The sequence below is a fragment of the Cajanus cajan genome, chromosome 2, assembly GCF_000230855.2.
Source record: "Cajanus cajan strain Asha chromosome 2, NIPB_CcT2T_4, whole genome shotgun sequence".
In the NCBI taxonomy this organism is placed as follows: Eukaryota; Viridiplantae; Streptophyta; class Magnoliopsida; order Fabales; family Fabaceae; genus Cajanus; species Cajanus cajan.
This window is the reverse complement of record NC_138518.1, coordinates 8,542,127-8,557,613: the sequence shown is the minus strand read 5'-3', so window position 1 is coordinate 8,557,613 and position 15,487 is coordinate 8,542,127.

Here is a 15,487-nt window from a genome sequence, read left to right as displayed (position 1 = left end):
CTAAACTAAACTATATTTTAAGTTTTAGTTTTAAAAATTAAACTATTATAAAAAGTAGTTTAGTGCATTATAGTTCTAAATAAATAATTAATTTATAGGATTAAAAAAAAATTATTTATTAATTGAATAAAAATTTATATATCTTTCGTAATTATTACTTTTTCAATATTTTTAATATAAATATTATAAAAATTAAAAAATGTATTATATATATATATACAAACTTATCTCTTTATTATTCAAATAATTTTATTTTTGATGCTAAAAAATATTATTATTTTAATAAAAATAATTTACAGATATTTCTTATAAATCTTTTTATGAAAAATAATCTACAAGAAATTTTTGTAAATTTTGCTACAATTTTAATGATCATAGAAAAAAATTTCCATGGTCAAAATTTACAGGAAATATTGTAAGAATTTTATTTTTTTTCTTGCAAATTTTCTTGCAAAAATAAATTTGCAAGTAATGTTTACTAAATGGTAGAAAAATTTTGCAGGTAACTTTTCCTGCGGATTTTCCTATCAATTTTAATCTGCAAGAAAAATCAAAAAAAATATTTAAATTTATAAGTTTAATATTTTAAAAAAACTTCAAGTCTCACATCAATTGAAAATAAAACAATTAAAGAATATATAAGTTGGGGCAACACTTATCTTATAAGTTGATTTGTATGGTTAAGTGTTAGGCTTATAATCTACAATCTTAGAATTTAAAAGATTATATATCACATGTTGGGGCGTGAAAACAAATGCTTCAGATAAATTCATTGTGATCATTAATGATTTCTTTAATTTTTTTCGTAAAAAATATTCTTGCAGGAAACTTTTATGCGATTTTTTTTTGCAGGAAACCTACCTGCGATTTTTTTTACAAGAAATTTCGCTGGAAAATTTCTTACAAATTTTAAAATTCGCAAAAACATATTATCCACGAAGTTATTACCTATAGATAAAATTTCACAAAAAAATTTGTAGGAACAACGTTTCCTGCAAATTTTTATGAAAAATTCGCAAGAAAAATCGCATGTAATAAAAAAAATTATAGTAGTGTTAATTCATAATTAATATCAATGATTTGGTAACTCAATTTAAAAATGTTGATTTTAAAATTTTTTTTAATGTAGTTCAATTTAGTTTATAGTTAATAATAGTTTTATTTAGTTGATATTATAGTTTAGTTCAAACTCCTAGAACTATAGTGCACTAAAGTAGATAATAGTTTAGTTTAGTTTAGTCAATATTTATTTTAGTTCAATTTAGTTTGATGAACTATTTATTATAGTTTAGTTTAGTTTTCTTCTAGTTTAGTTCAATTTAGCAATTTGAACACCCCTAACTGGTACTAGTTAAGCACTACCAACTACTTAATCCTAAGTTAGTCCGACATCAAGACCAAAATCCAATACATCCACAATGGTTACAGCAACTTCAACCTAACCATGATCTGCTCCCACACATAGTATAATCATCGTAGTCCATCTACATGAAAACAGAATGATAAGTTAGAGTTCAATAAACAATCATACAAGCATAATGATCCACATCTATGCTACACAATCATCAAATCACCAATCATTTTTATAAAGTCAAACCATGCACTCTATCATACAACAATCATGCAATAAAGTAACACATGAAAGATATCAATGCATATTTATCATCTAATGTGTCGTGATGCATTCACCTAGGAGATCCCCCCTAACAACAAAGTAGTATAAGTGACATCTCATCCTACAGAAATCACCTCAGCCATTTTTACGCCTAAAGCGTCCTGTTGGATCAACAGCAAATCGGGATATCAAATATCCCTAGGTGTTTACTTGAATAGTGTCACTTACACACTTAGAAGTCCGATTCCACCATCTGGAATAGTACAACTAGGTATAGGCTTACCACGACTTTGGCATGCATTACCAAGTCACTTCTGGATTTTGCCCACCGCTTATCTGCTAGGAACCAAGCAACCTTCTCCAATACTTGGTTAAGGGAATAACCCTCAACCTCATACCCTGCTCCAACACTAGCTAAGGACTTAGAGGAGACTCACCCAAACTAGTATCTTATCCAAGCACCACTCTCACCGAAAACCAGTGGCCTATCCAAGCACCACTCTCATCCAAACTAGTGGCCTATCCAAGCACCACTCTCAATAGACTCTATGTGAGCTCTTCTAATTCAAAAACATATTTCCTTCTCCTTAAATCCTAGGCTAGACACATGCCTTAAGGCATCACATGCAACCAATGCATCATACGTCATACATGATCCATCCACCATTATGATCAATATCATGCTCATATAGACATACATACATATCAAATCATGTTTAAACATTCATATATACCATTCTAAGCATACATATTAATCAATCAACATTTTGCATCATATATCATGTACATGAACTAATATTAAACATCAAAACATGCAAAAGCATCACAACTCAATCACAACAACAAAATGCAATTCACGCCCGACAAATCTCAGCTCGTGCTCGACCTAAACTCAACCTGAGAGTTTTAGGGCTCTCTAACACCCAACGTTAGGGTACCATGCCCAATGTAAGTCTGGAAGAGACTCACCTAAGAAATCACACCTAACGCAACTTACCCTACACTCGGCATCACGAAGTCAAAGATTCCCTAGGGCATTCATGCCTGGTGCAACCAGCCTTGCACCCAACATCATATCAATAAAAATCCATCCATGTCACTATCTGATATCGCCCTCGACATGACCTTCTTTACGCTTGGTGTGATCGTGAAATGGCTACCCCTAATGAATGCCCACCCAACATCATGAAGGTGCGCCCAAAGTAAATTCATATATTAGCACTCTAACCTCAGAAATTCAAGCACAAACCTGCAATCTCAGTAAATCAATCACATGTAATCCATCCAAAACAACCAACAGACCTCATACAATCCAAAAACACTCTCAGATTCAACATGCACTCATCCAGTGCATGAAAATCACTACAAACCCCGAAAATGGCCCAAAACCCCAAAAGTGCTAAATCCCCTTGATTCAACAATTTCTTCCACAAATCATGCATCCATTGAGTTTCTAAACTCACATGCAACAAATTAAACAACATCCTAGCTTCCGTCACCTAAAGATTAACCTAGAATAGCCAAGAAGAGGAAGAAGGAGAAGAAAATCCTGAAACTCGACTTACAGACTTCAACTAGCTAAATTCAAGCTTCCTAGCCTGAATTCAAAGAAAAGATAAAAGAGGTTAGTGATCTAGAGAATAAGAGGTATCAAACAAAGAAATTTGTGAGAGAAAGGAGTTCACAAACCCATAGCCCTTCTCTCTAAAACTTCTCTCTAAGTTTTCCTAAGAATGAGCGTATGAGCTCTATTCTCAAAGAAAATCTTATATACTCTTCCTTTTAACTTTCACTGAACCCTAAACAATTAACTTATAACGTACAGTGTTACATATATATATATATATATATATATATATAAATTTTTAAATTAAAATAATTTATTATATGTTTTATTTTTTTACTACTTTTTACAAATTGAGTTTCTGAAGTCAATAAAATAGCTAGAAATTATTAATTTTTTTGGTAATTCCAAGTTGTTGTAAAAATAAATTTAAAATCTAATTTTCAAAAATTATAGATTCAATTATGATTATTTTTTAGTTCAAAGTGTAACATTGTATGTCTTAGTTTATTGTTGTTGGTTTACAATTATATGTTATTGTTGTAAAATGTTGTTTTGTGTTGAGAAATTCTAAAATTCAAGAATTTTAAATGAATTTTAGGTAGTTAAGAGTTTCTTTAGATAGAGGTTCAATTTGAGCCTAAAGGGAGGAATATATGAAGTCTTTGTTTAGAATTGAGCTTAATAAGTTTTTATTTTTAAATCTTACAGAGATGATTTAGAAAGATACACTCTAAAGACTATAAGTTCTCTTCATCTCTAAACCTTCTCTTTATGAGGGTAAATTTTTAGTGAAGCCTCATTCTTGTTGTGTTGTTGTGGATTTTGGTTTGTAGAGTCATGAATCAAAAGTGTTGAGTCGGTGCAGAGTCGTTTTTTGGTTGTTCAGAGTTATTTTCTTCTTCTTCCTTCTCCTTTTCTTCTCAACTTAGAGATTTCTAAGGTAAGAGAAGTTGGTCATTCGATCTTCTAAGTTATGTATAGTGTTCTGTTGTATTAACTTATGCTTTGGTAAGCCTTGAAGTTGAATTGCTAAGGTGAAACCCTTGTGTTCTTGTTCTTGGTGTTCTTGTTGAATAATAAATAAGTTGATGATCTTGATATATTTGATGGTTGCATCTGGCATTTTATGAAATTTTTTAGTTGTATGATGATAATAGATGACTATTTCTGAGTTGCATGAATGAATCTTGTAGTTGGATGAGAGAATTTCTGGAGTGATTATGTTGTTCTTTAGTTATGTTCTTTTCTGGGTTCGTGCATGTTTTTTTGGGTTCAATCGCTTGGAGTGCCTATGAGAGGTCGTTCAAAGCGAGTAGGTGGGGCCAAATCAGAGGTACTCTCTAATTTGGTTTGCTCAAGGTAAATTTTGATCGCTCAAGTCAACATACGGTGGCTTAGAGCAAGAACCAACTCGCTTAGAGCCAAGTGATATTGTGTTGCAGAGGTGGTCCCTGACTTCACTCACTTAGAGTGATGATTAGCCCAGCTTTAATTAAATTTTGGGGTGCTCTAAGCAAATTTTGCTTACTTAGAGTGATAGTTGGCTCACTTTAATCAATTAGATCGAGACTCCTAGTGGTGCTTTCTACCTGACCTCGCTTAGGGCGAGTTATTAGGTGCTCAAAGCGAATTTCCATTGCTTCAAGCAATCTTTGCGGCACTTGAAGTGTTTGTTTCCCATTTTTTTTTTATGTAATCTTCTTCATATATCTTGTAGGGTGGGTTGTGTTACATAATGTATGATGAAGATTGAATGTAATTCATTATACATTGGTGATTAAATTGTTTAGTTGAATTGAGGAAAGTTGAGTTGAGTTGTATGATGTTGTTGAGTAGATGCATTGAATTGTTTTATGCATGATGTTGTTGTGAGGTTGATGTTGGAAATGTTTAAGGCATGGTATTGAAAGTTGTGTTGATCAACCTAAGCTAGAGGAGTGATTGTTTTTAAATTTGCATATCTCATTGTAAGGATATTGTGTTGTGGTGCTTTGAGAGTCCAATTTATTAAAAAACTTCTTGGGGAGTTGAATTTTGAAGATGATAGTTGAGTCTCCACTATGACCTTAATTGATGTGGTATCTAGGCTAAGTTCAGGCATACCAACTACAAACAACCACAATATAGGAGACAAGTTGAGTTATACTAATTACAAGAGACCAATCTAAGTAAAGTACAAACTCGATCACTTAGTCCCTAGTTGAGTATCAAAGAGGCGTAGTATTTGGACAATAGTCGGTGAGCTAATCTCATAGGAGACTTAGTTAAGTTAGCTAATATCGTGGTAGACTCAGACCCAAGTAGTTCCACCTTGACAAGAATACTAAACCTTCTAGTTTAGGTGACGACATTTGAGAAAACATGTTGTAGGGATTGATATCCCATTTGGTTGTTGATTTAGCCGGTGTGAGAAGATCAAGTTGTTGATTCAGTAGGGTCAAGCCACTTAGACTACTCACTTTATATTATAGGAGATCTTCGTAGTTGAAATGTGTGAAAATGCATGTAATTGATTATTATGCATATGTGGTTGTGTTGTTATGTGATACATATGCTATATTGATGATTTTGATTGAGTTGAATTGTTGAGTTACGCATGAGATGTGTTGAAATGATTATTAATCATGATTTATGTTGTATATGTTTATTCTTTGGATTCTAGCTTACCCTTACTTGTTTTCATGTTGTTAGACTGTAATGATCATACTTGATATGAGAGTAGAATAGAAAGATGTCATTTTTCTTATGTTACTTTTGTGTAGCTTTGTATAGATGTTGTTTGATCGATAACTTAGGTTGTATATTTGACAATTACTAGATTACGGTACTAATATTGTTTTATACTTGTATGTTGTTTTACACTTACATGCATGTTATATAATATATATACCCAAGTATTTATAAATATATAATTCTAAGTAATTGGTTATTTTGGCTATTAATTGATAAGACATATAATGTAGGTGTCATAACGGATTGTTACACAAATAAGACTGAATTGTAAATTACCAAAAATAAGATATAACCATAAATTATCAAAAAATTTATATAAAATCTTTGCATGTTTAATAAATATATTATTCTTCTAAAAAATTAAAACATAATCAAAAAATTGAAAATTAAAAATATTTTTGTTCTTTTAGATCCTATTCTTAAGATTAAATTGAACTATATTGAGTTAATTGTTTAATTAATATGCATTTATATTACTTTTTTAACTATTATATCTCTATATAAGATAAGATTAGTTATCAAAACTCATTTACCAAAAAAAATTAGCATTTTAATTTTCTTCCTTTTCTTTATTGGCGTAAGTTAAAAAAAGAGTTAGTTATATATATTTTAATCATCAAAAAAGGCATTAGTTTGTGTTCTTACCGGAAATCTACTGTAGAGCTGATCCGCCAGGTAAGATCGGTGAGCCTCCTTCGCGGGTGCTCCAAGATGGGGGTGATACCTGCAAAAGAGACTTCGATGCTAAAATTAGTGTTTGTGGGAGTATGAATCTCGTATAAGTAATGCACGTACCTTAGTGTGAATTAGGGTTGCTTTGGACCTTGGGCCTGAGATAAGATGTAATATATATGATTAGATAACAGACCTCGTTTGGGGCGAGATCCTCGGGAATCGGTTATGATTCACTTAAATGCCGAGCTGATGTCATGCGGTGCGCGTCCGAGGTTGGCTTGCGTTGTGGTGCCGAGCTCGGAGCTCGGTTACGCGGTACGGATAGTACAGTTTGAATTTTTTTTATATAGAATTAAACATGTTTTTAATTTTTAATTTTGAATAAATTTTATTTAGTTTTAGTCTTGAATTTTTTCTATGAATATTTTTATGTCAAGGATCAAAATATTAACAAAAGAAAATATTGAAAGACTAAAAGTAAAAATCGGTAAAAGTTCAACAATTAAAATTAATAAAATATTCATTTGAAGAATAAGAATAAAAATTTACAAAAAAATTATACACTAAAAAAATTTTAATCTTCAATATATAATCAACCCTTACATATTAAATACGAATATCTATTTTATATGAGAGTGTTTTCAGGGAGTTTACTTACTCTCGTAAGAATTTTATTTAACTTTTGATCTAATTTGATTTTTATTTATCATAATTATTAATGAATTACATATTAATATTTTTAAATAAATTATCAATAAATAAAATAAATTTTTTACTATAATATAAAAAATTATTTATCATAAATCTAAAATATAATTTATATATTTAAAAATATTTATGTATAATAATTTTAAATATAATTATATATTCAAATATAATATTTATTTATATATAATTATATATAAGTTTTAATTATATGTAATAAATATATTTATGCATTGCACATGTTAAAATACTAGTTTACATAAGACTTGAAATTTTGTAAATTGTATTTTCTTATAGTTTTTATAAAATATATTTTAACATGATTCTATCAATATTATGAAAAGAGCTTTGGAGACATTTGATGTCCAGAAAATTTTTTCATATATGAAAATCATGATTCTAAAAAATTATGATTACTAATAATCATGAAAATTTATTTGGTTGGTTATAAATATTTTTGAAAATATTATTAAATATTAATTGAAAATCAAGAATTTTTACTACATTAAATAAACCAATAAAGTAAGAATGACAATGTAGGTTTAACTTGATGGATCAATAAAGTAAGAATTTTGGTGTCTTGAGTTGGATAAATAAACCCATTAATCTATCTTGTCGAACCTGCTAAGTTAGTGGATTGATGTGATTTATGTTAGATCAATATTTTTATTTTATATTTATTTTTTTTCTAGTTAATTATTGTTATTTTATATGAAATAGAAGTATTTCAATCACATGTTTTTTACTAGTGCATTTTCATGTATAATATCTTATTTTTAATAGAGATATTTATTACTTTACCCCTTTTCTGAAAAATATAATACCTCTAATCAATTTTGCAACTAATAAAATATAAGTTGAAGTGATAATGTATATTTAAATATTTCAATTAAGATTCTTTTTTTTTTAAAAAGAAAACTTAAGTAAATTGAAGGTAAGTCAACTTGTCAAACCACCATTTTAATCCACCAACTCATTAGAGTGAGTCAATTCACCAACCCATCACTAAGTGGGATGGGTTGTGATTTTCAACTCATCTCCTTTTGGTAGCTAACTTGTCCCACCTCGTCCCGCTTTTTTAATGGGTCAACTCGCCTCACCCTTAAAATAAAAGTAATATAACATTTTTACTATGTTAATTTTTTTTTTGTTTTTTTTACTTCAAAAAGTTAGTTCCCCTCCTTCCCATGAAAATCCTTTTGTGAAAAACTTATGTAAGAACTGCTCTCGAAAAACAATCTTTTTTAGTTTAGAAATGCTATTTTTAAATAACAAATTAAACATGAGAAATTAATATTTCTTATGTTAGATTCTTGAGAAAGTAAAAATTTCTGATGTACAAAATGTCTCTTTAAAGTGTGTTTGATAAAGAAGAAAAAAGAATATAGAAAATAAAGTTTAGAAAAATACAAAAGAAATAAATAGGTAAGTAGAAGTAGAAAAATAAAAGAAATAGAAAATTTTAAAAATATTATTTAATTTTATATTATATCAGAAATCGTGGCTGTACAAATGTCTTTTAATCGATTGTAATCTTTTTTAATTAATTTATACTCTCTCAGTTTCAAAATCGCATATACGTGTTTAAAAAAAGGTAAAAAAAATAATTTGTCGCGGTTTCTGTCCAATAAATAATAGAAAAATTATAATAATACTGGTGTAACTTTTACTAATTGTTACACCGCTCAATAATTATATTAAATGCGAATTTTGTAAATTCAACCGTTAGATTGAAAGTTCATATCACTTAAATCATATATACAAAAATTTATATTAACCCAAGATGATTTGATACTTCATTTTTATAAAACAAAATTGACGTAATATATTCATTTCAAAATATACTAAAATATGAACACTTTGATCACTTTCAAATTGATGTTCAATTTTAACAAAATTTGATATACACATATAAAATGATATGAACGTTCAATCTAACGGTTGAATTTATAAAATTCACATTTAATATAAAATTATTAAATAACATAATATTTAGTAAAAGTTATGTCGGTGTAATTATAACCTTACTAAATGATAATATACATTTTACGGTAGTTTTGCAGCATCAGAAAAAAGTTGCTACAAAAAAGCTTCTTTTTTATTCTCCCCTAATATGACTCATACAAACCAAACCACATCCTAATTTTATTTCTTACCCATTCCTTCCGGCTAAACGACCATTTTAGAGCACTTTTACAAATTATTTACTAAAATGGGGTTGTTTTAAAACATATTACACCTTTGGGGCTGTTTTTTACGACGTCGTTATGGCCCATAGCGACACCTATGACACGTGACAATTTTTTTTTTGTCTAGGGTGGGCTGGAATGAGCCATATCAGTGTCGCTATAGGCTGGGTCAACACAGTTAATGGACTAACAAAAATGATGTAACCCATAACGACACCCTCTAAGAAAAAAAGAGAAAAACAAAAATAATGGAAATATAAAATAAAAATAATAAATTGAGTTATTTATTATATATTTATAAAAATAAAATTAAGTTTTTTTAAAAATGTAATTTTAAAATAAATTTTTATGTAATTTTTAAGAGAGGCGCTATGGCCCATAGCGACACTGTGTCGCTCTGGGCCATAGCGCCTTGCATTTTCAGTATTTATATATAATTTGTTTAATATAATATAATTAAATTTTAAAATAAACTGGGTCACAAAAACATAATTAAACGTAATATATTTTTTTTTCCTTTAAAAAACATAATTAAAAAAAAACTAAAAAAAATCAAAAAGTGGTGTCGCTATGGGCAGCGACACCACTATGTTTGTAGGTTTTTTTTTAATATTAACTAAATTAATTTTAAAAATAATTTCTTTTATATAATTAATTAAATATTAATTTCTATTTATAAACTTATTTTTTCTATAATTTATTTACTTTATATATATATATATATATATATTTTTAAATATTTATATTACGAATTAAATATGTATTTAAATATTTAATAATTTTTTTATATGTTAATTAAAAAATATTAAATGAAAAATTCAGGGACGATCTTCATTTTAAATGCGTATATTGTAATAAACCTGATTCATGTGGGTCACTACAAAATTCAGGGAATCTAGTAGATGTATATTCATATGATATTTGGAGTTGTTGTGGGTGAACATAATTCATTTCATATCGTCCTCTTCCATTTGTGTTATTTCATCGTAGTTTAAAACAGGCGCCATGGGCTATAGCGCCTCAGTGGCGCTATGGGCCCTATCGCCCTTTTTTTTTCTTTCTTCTTCATTATCTATAAATAATATTTCTGTTTTTTTCTAAAATATTTTTTTTAAGTCATTTCTTTTTTCGATTTTACCTGAAATTTTTTATAATTTATTTATTAAATTTTATATTTATAAAATACTATTATAATTTATTTGAAGAACGACGCTATGGGCCATAGCGCCCAGGTGGCGCTATGGGCCATAGCGCCCCACTTGTTTTTTTCAATTATTATTTTATAGTTTAATTATTATTTTTTAACAAAATTTATTTTTTATTTTTCTTATATTACGTTATTTTTATTCGTTTTTTCTTCACATAATTTTTTATATTTTTAAATTTATATTAATATATTTTTTATATTATTTATATAAATGTGGTGTTATAGGCTATAGTGACTTCAGTTTTAGCCGGATTGAGTCGCTATAGGCTATAGCGACTTCTTTTGAGCGACTCTACTAATATGGCGTTCATGGCTTATAATCAGACCCAAAATTGCCACATGTCACTAGTGTCGCTATGAGCCATAGCGACACCGTAGAAAACAGTCTCAAAGGTGTAATATGTTTCAAAACAACCTCATTTTGATAAATAGTTTGTAAAAGTACTCTAAAATAGTGGTTTAACCATTCCTTCTCCAACTATTCAATTTCTTTACTATTTCTATTATTTCAAACAGGGTACTCTAAAAGTTTCTCATATAATTTATCAAAATAATTATTATTTTTTTTTAAAAAGAAAGAAAGAAAAACTGCTATCAGCTGTGATAGCTGAACTACTTAAGCGTAGTATTATTGACCTTGACTCTGAGATCAAGCTTTTCATGTTGGACGAAACACTTTGTAAGATTCACATATCCTATTCCTAATCTATCAAATCATAGCCCCTCTACAAATAAATAAAAAATAAATAAATCATAACCCCTCAAAGACGAATACTTTTTTAACAAATAAATTTAACAATAAAATGTTTAAATACGATACGTTATAATTATTTGAGAGGTTTATTTGATATACTTTTTTAAACTAATATAGTAACATGTAACATTTATTTATGCCCCCAAATATATTCGTGAAGAGAAGCGTTACTGTTTTCATATTTCGTAACATATTTTGTTTAGCACATTTTTTAAATAAAATTTAGAATGTAAAATTTACAAAATTTTAATAAATTTTGACTAATAAAATAGATTGATTGAAAAAAAGTGTGTTTCTTACATTTTCAAATGAAAAATGGACAATTTAAATGAGATTTTGGTGGAGAAAAACTACTCACAAAAAATATTCTTTTCCTTCAAGTATTTTGTATCTTAAAATTTTCTTGCTCCAACTTTTAATATAATATTTTCTTCCTCGTTTTACATCTTCTTATTTAAATATAGATGATGAGTCGATGATAATAAAATACGTTTCTTAAAAATACGATGACTAAATGTTTTTTTTACGTGATTATATTAATTTATTTTAAAAAATTAAGTAGTTTTTCGCAGTCTTAAGCATATAAGTTTAACAAATTACTATTTTTTAATCTATCTACCTTATAGAGTTTGAATATAAAATCATATACATATTCTTCTATTATTAAGTTGATTCTAGTAGTTTATTATTTAATTTTAAATAATTTAACTAATCATGTAATTCATTTATGAAATATACAAGTTAGTAATTAAGTACTTTCAATATTATTTTTACTATTTTTTAATAATAATTAAAATTTTCACTGAATTATTGATATTAATATTTAAATTATTATTTTTTATACAAGTTATTAAAATAAAATTAATAACAATTAAAAAAACTGCATAAAATCTTCCTCCTTATCCTGATTTATCCTGTTCATCATGTGACAAAGAAAGAAGACAACTTTTCCCATCAGTGAACTTCATGCCTAAATTAAATGCCTATGTGGCTATGTCAATTCATTTGGCGTATATAAAAGAAAAAAAATGACATGATTATATGAAGTAGCTATCTTCCAAGCCATAGAAAATTCTGCCTATAATTTGATTTTTTTTTTACATTCTATTTGTATATATACTTTATTCATCTTTATTTATTATTATTTTTTAACTAACCATGAGTGCTGTTATTTATTTTTTAAAATCATAATATAGATAGAACTAGCCATCAATTTGGTCGAAAATTAATTTCTCGAAATTTTGATTGTTTAAATGAAATCCAAGACTCCAACGAGTGCTGTAATTTGTAGTTTCTACAAAAGGATTTGGTTAAACAAGTTACGTATTACAAACGTCACAATTGCATCATACCAAAATAAGAGAGTCAATATTGCATTTGAGTCTTTGACGGTTCCTTACCTACCCACGTTCTTCACAACTGGCTCACACACTGCCTCCTACTTTAATATCATATTTTTCTTTAAAAAAAAATTAAATGAGGTTGCCATGTCATTCATAAAGATCCTAAAATCATGTCATAATAAATAAATAAATAGCCTAAAATCATTCTTGGTTAGGACCACTACTTAGCTCAGCACTTTTTTTTTTTTTTTTTAAGAATATATGTATTTATATCAAATTTATTTTTGAAACATTAAAATTTATGTAGATTAATTTTCATATAAAAAACAAAGTTAGTGACTTTTTTTTAATAATGTGAAGAAACTTTCAAAGAATCTGACTTTTCTTTTTTTCTTTCCCCTCTCTTTTGGGTTCTTTCCTTTGAACATTCTTTCTTCTTTCTTTAGTCTTTTAGCTTATATTTTTTAAGTTAAAAAAATAAAAAATAAAAAGATATTAAGCATCTTCTATTTTACTTTTGAAACACTTAGTTTTAATTTTAAACTTAATATACCTTTTAAATTAAAAGTTAGAATAAACATAACCTATATAAGATTGGTGTAGATTTTTAACTTAATAAAAAGTCAAAAAAATAAAATGTTGACCATTATTCTGTAAACCCAAGTTCACCCGAGTTATGAGAAATGATAACACTCTCTATATATATATATATATATAGAGAGCGTATCAAGTGAGAAGTTTTTATTGTGAGAAGGTGGAAATATAACCCTTAGATTAATTTTCTCTCACTTGATTAAATCCCAAATTTTCTCTCACTTGATTAATCTAAGGATTATATTTCCACCTTCTCACCTTCTCACAATAAAAACTTCTCACTTGATACGCTCCCTATATATATATATATATATGAAAGTTCAAACGACACCGGTGTAACTTTTACTAAGTGTTACACCGCTCAATAATTTTATATTAAATACGAATTTTGAAAATTCAACCGTTAGATTGAAAGTTCATATCTCTTAGATCATGTATATCAAATTTTATGTTAATCTAAGATGATTTGATACTTCATTCTGATAAAACAAAATTGACGTAATATATACATTTCAAAATATACTAAAATATGAACACTTTGATTACCTTCAAGTTGTTGTTCAATTTTAACAAAATTTGATATACATGATCTAAGAGATATGAACTTTCAATCTAACGGTTGGATTTTCAAAATTCACATTTAATATAAAGTTATTAAGTGGTGTAACACTTAATAAAAGTTGCACCGGTGTCGTTTGAACCCTCCTCATATATATATATATATATATATATGAGAATGCTAATATGCTTCTACCTGTTTTTTAGTTGGAGTATGTTAGCAACTTATACCAAAATTTTAGGATAAGAAAACCACTTATTTCTTTTGATTTGATTAATTTGTATAAAGGATATTATAGTCATTTCTCATTCTTATTAAATTTATTCTCTAACCCATTTCTCTTTTCTATTAAATATCTTCTCTAACTCATTTATCTCTCTCCTATTAAAATCTTTATTTAACTCATTTCTCTCTCATCTCTCATGATGTCTCCCCCATCTCTCTCTCTGAAATTTGGATCCTCTCCTCCAATATTCTCTCTCCAGCCTCTCTCCATCAACATTAATAACCATTGAATATATCTAATAGCTCAAATTTAATCTTATAAAAATTATTTAAGAGGATCCATTAATTATAAGATTAAATTTGAGCCATTAGATATATCCAATTGTTATTAGTATTACTGGAGAGAGGCTGGAGAGAGAATATTACATGAGAGGATCTAAATTCCTCTCTCTGAACAAATAAAAAATTAATTAATAAAAAAAAGAAATGAATTGGAGAATGAAGTTAATAAGAAAGAGAAAATGTTTTATTTTCTTTTAAAATTAAATTAAATTACTATAATATCCTTTATACAAATTAACCAAATTAAAAGAAATGAATAGTTTTCTTGTCCTAAAATTTTGGTGTAGGTTGCTAACATACTCTAACTAAAAAATAGGTGGAAGTATATTAGCATTCCCCATATATATATATATATATATAAACTCACACAAGTGATCACAACTCATACTTGCTCTCTTCTCTTGCTTTGGTTGGGATAATCATCTGGTTCATATCTTCATTCATAAATGAAACTTGAACATTGTATGTAATCTTTCTTAGTTACACAAATTGGATTGTTGCAATGTGATTATGATGTGTGACTAGTTCATTAATCAATTCTAGGTTTCAAGAATTATAGTAAAGTTTGAGTTTTCAATCTTTTCACAAAATGAATTTTCTATTTCTCTTATTCTCTGTTTTATGTTTTTCTTTCATTTTTCATGATAAATTTCATTTTGAATCTAGAACAAAGATTGAAGACTAATTTTATATCTAAATTTAGATTTAGATTTAAACATAAAATAGCCTAAATCATTTAATTCAACCATTCACCATTCTTGAATTTTGTCAAAATTGTGAGATCACGATTGTATTTCATGTTTTGATAGAATTCATAAATCTAGATTTAGATCTACATTTTTTGATTAAATTCGCGTTAAATTAGGTTGATTGAGAATTTGAATTTACTATTGAGCTATAAAAATTTTACCGTACAGATTTTGAATTGATACTTCAATTAAATTTTCGATTCTTAATTTTCTATCCGTTGATTGAATAC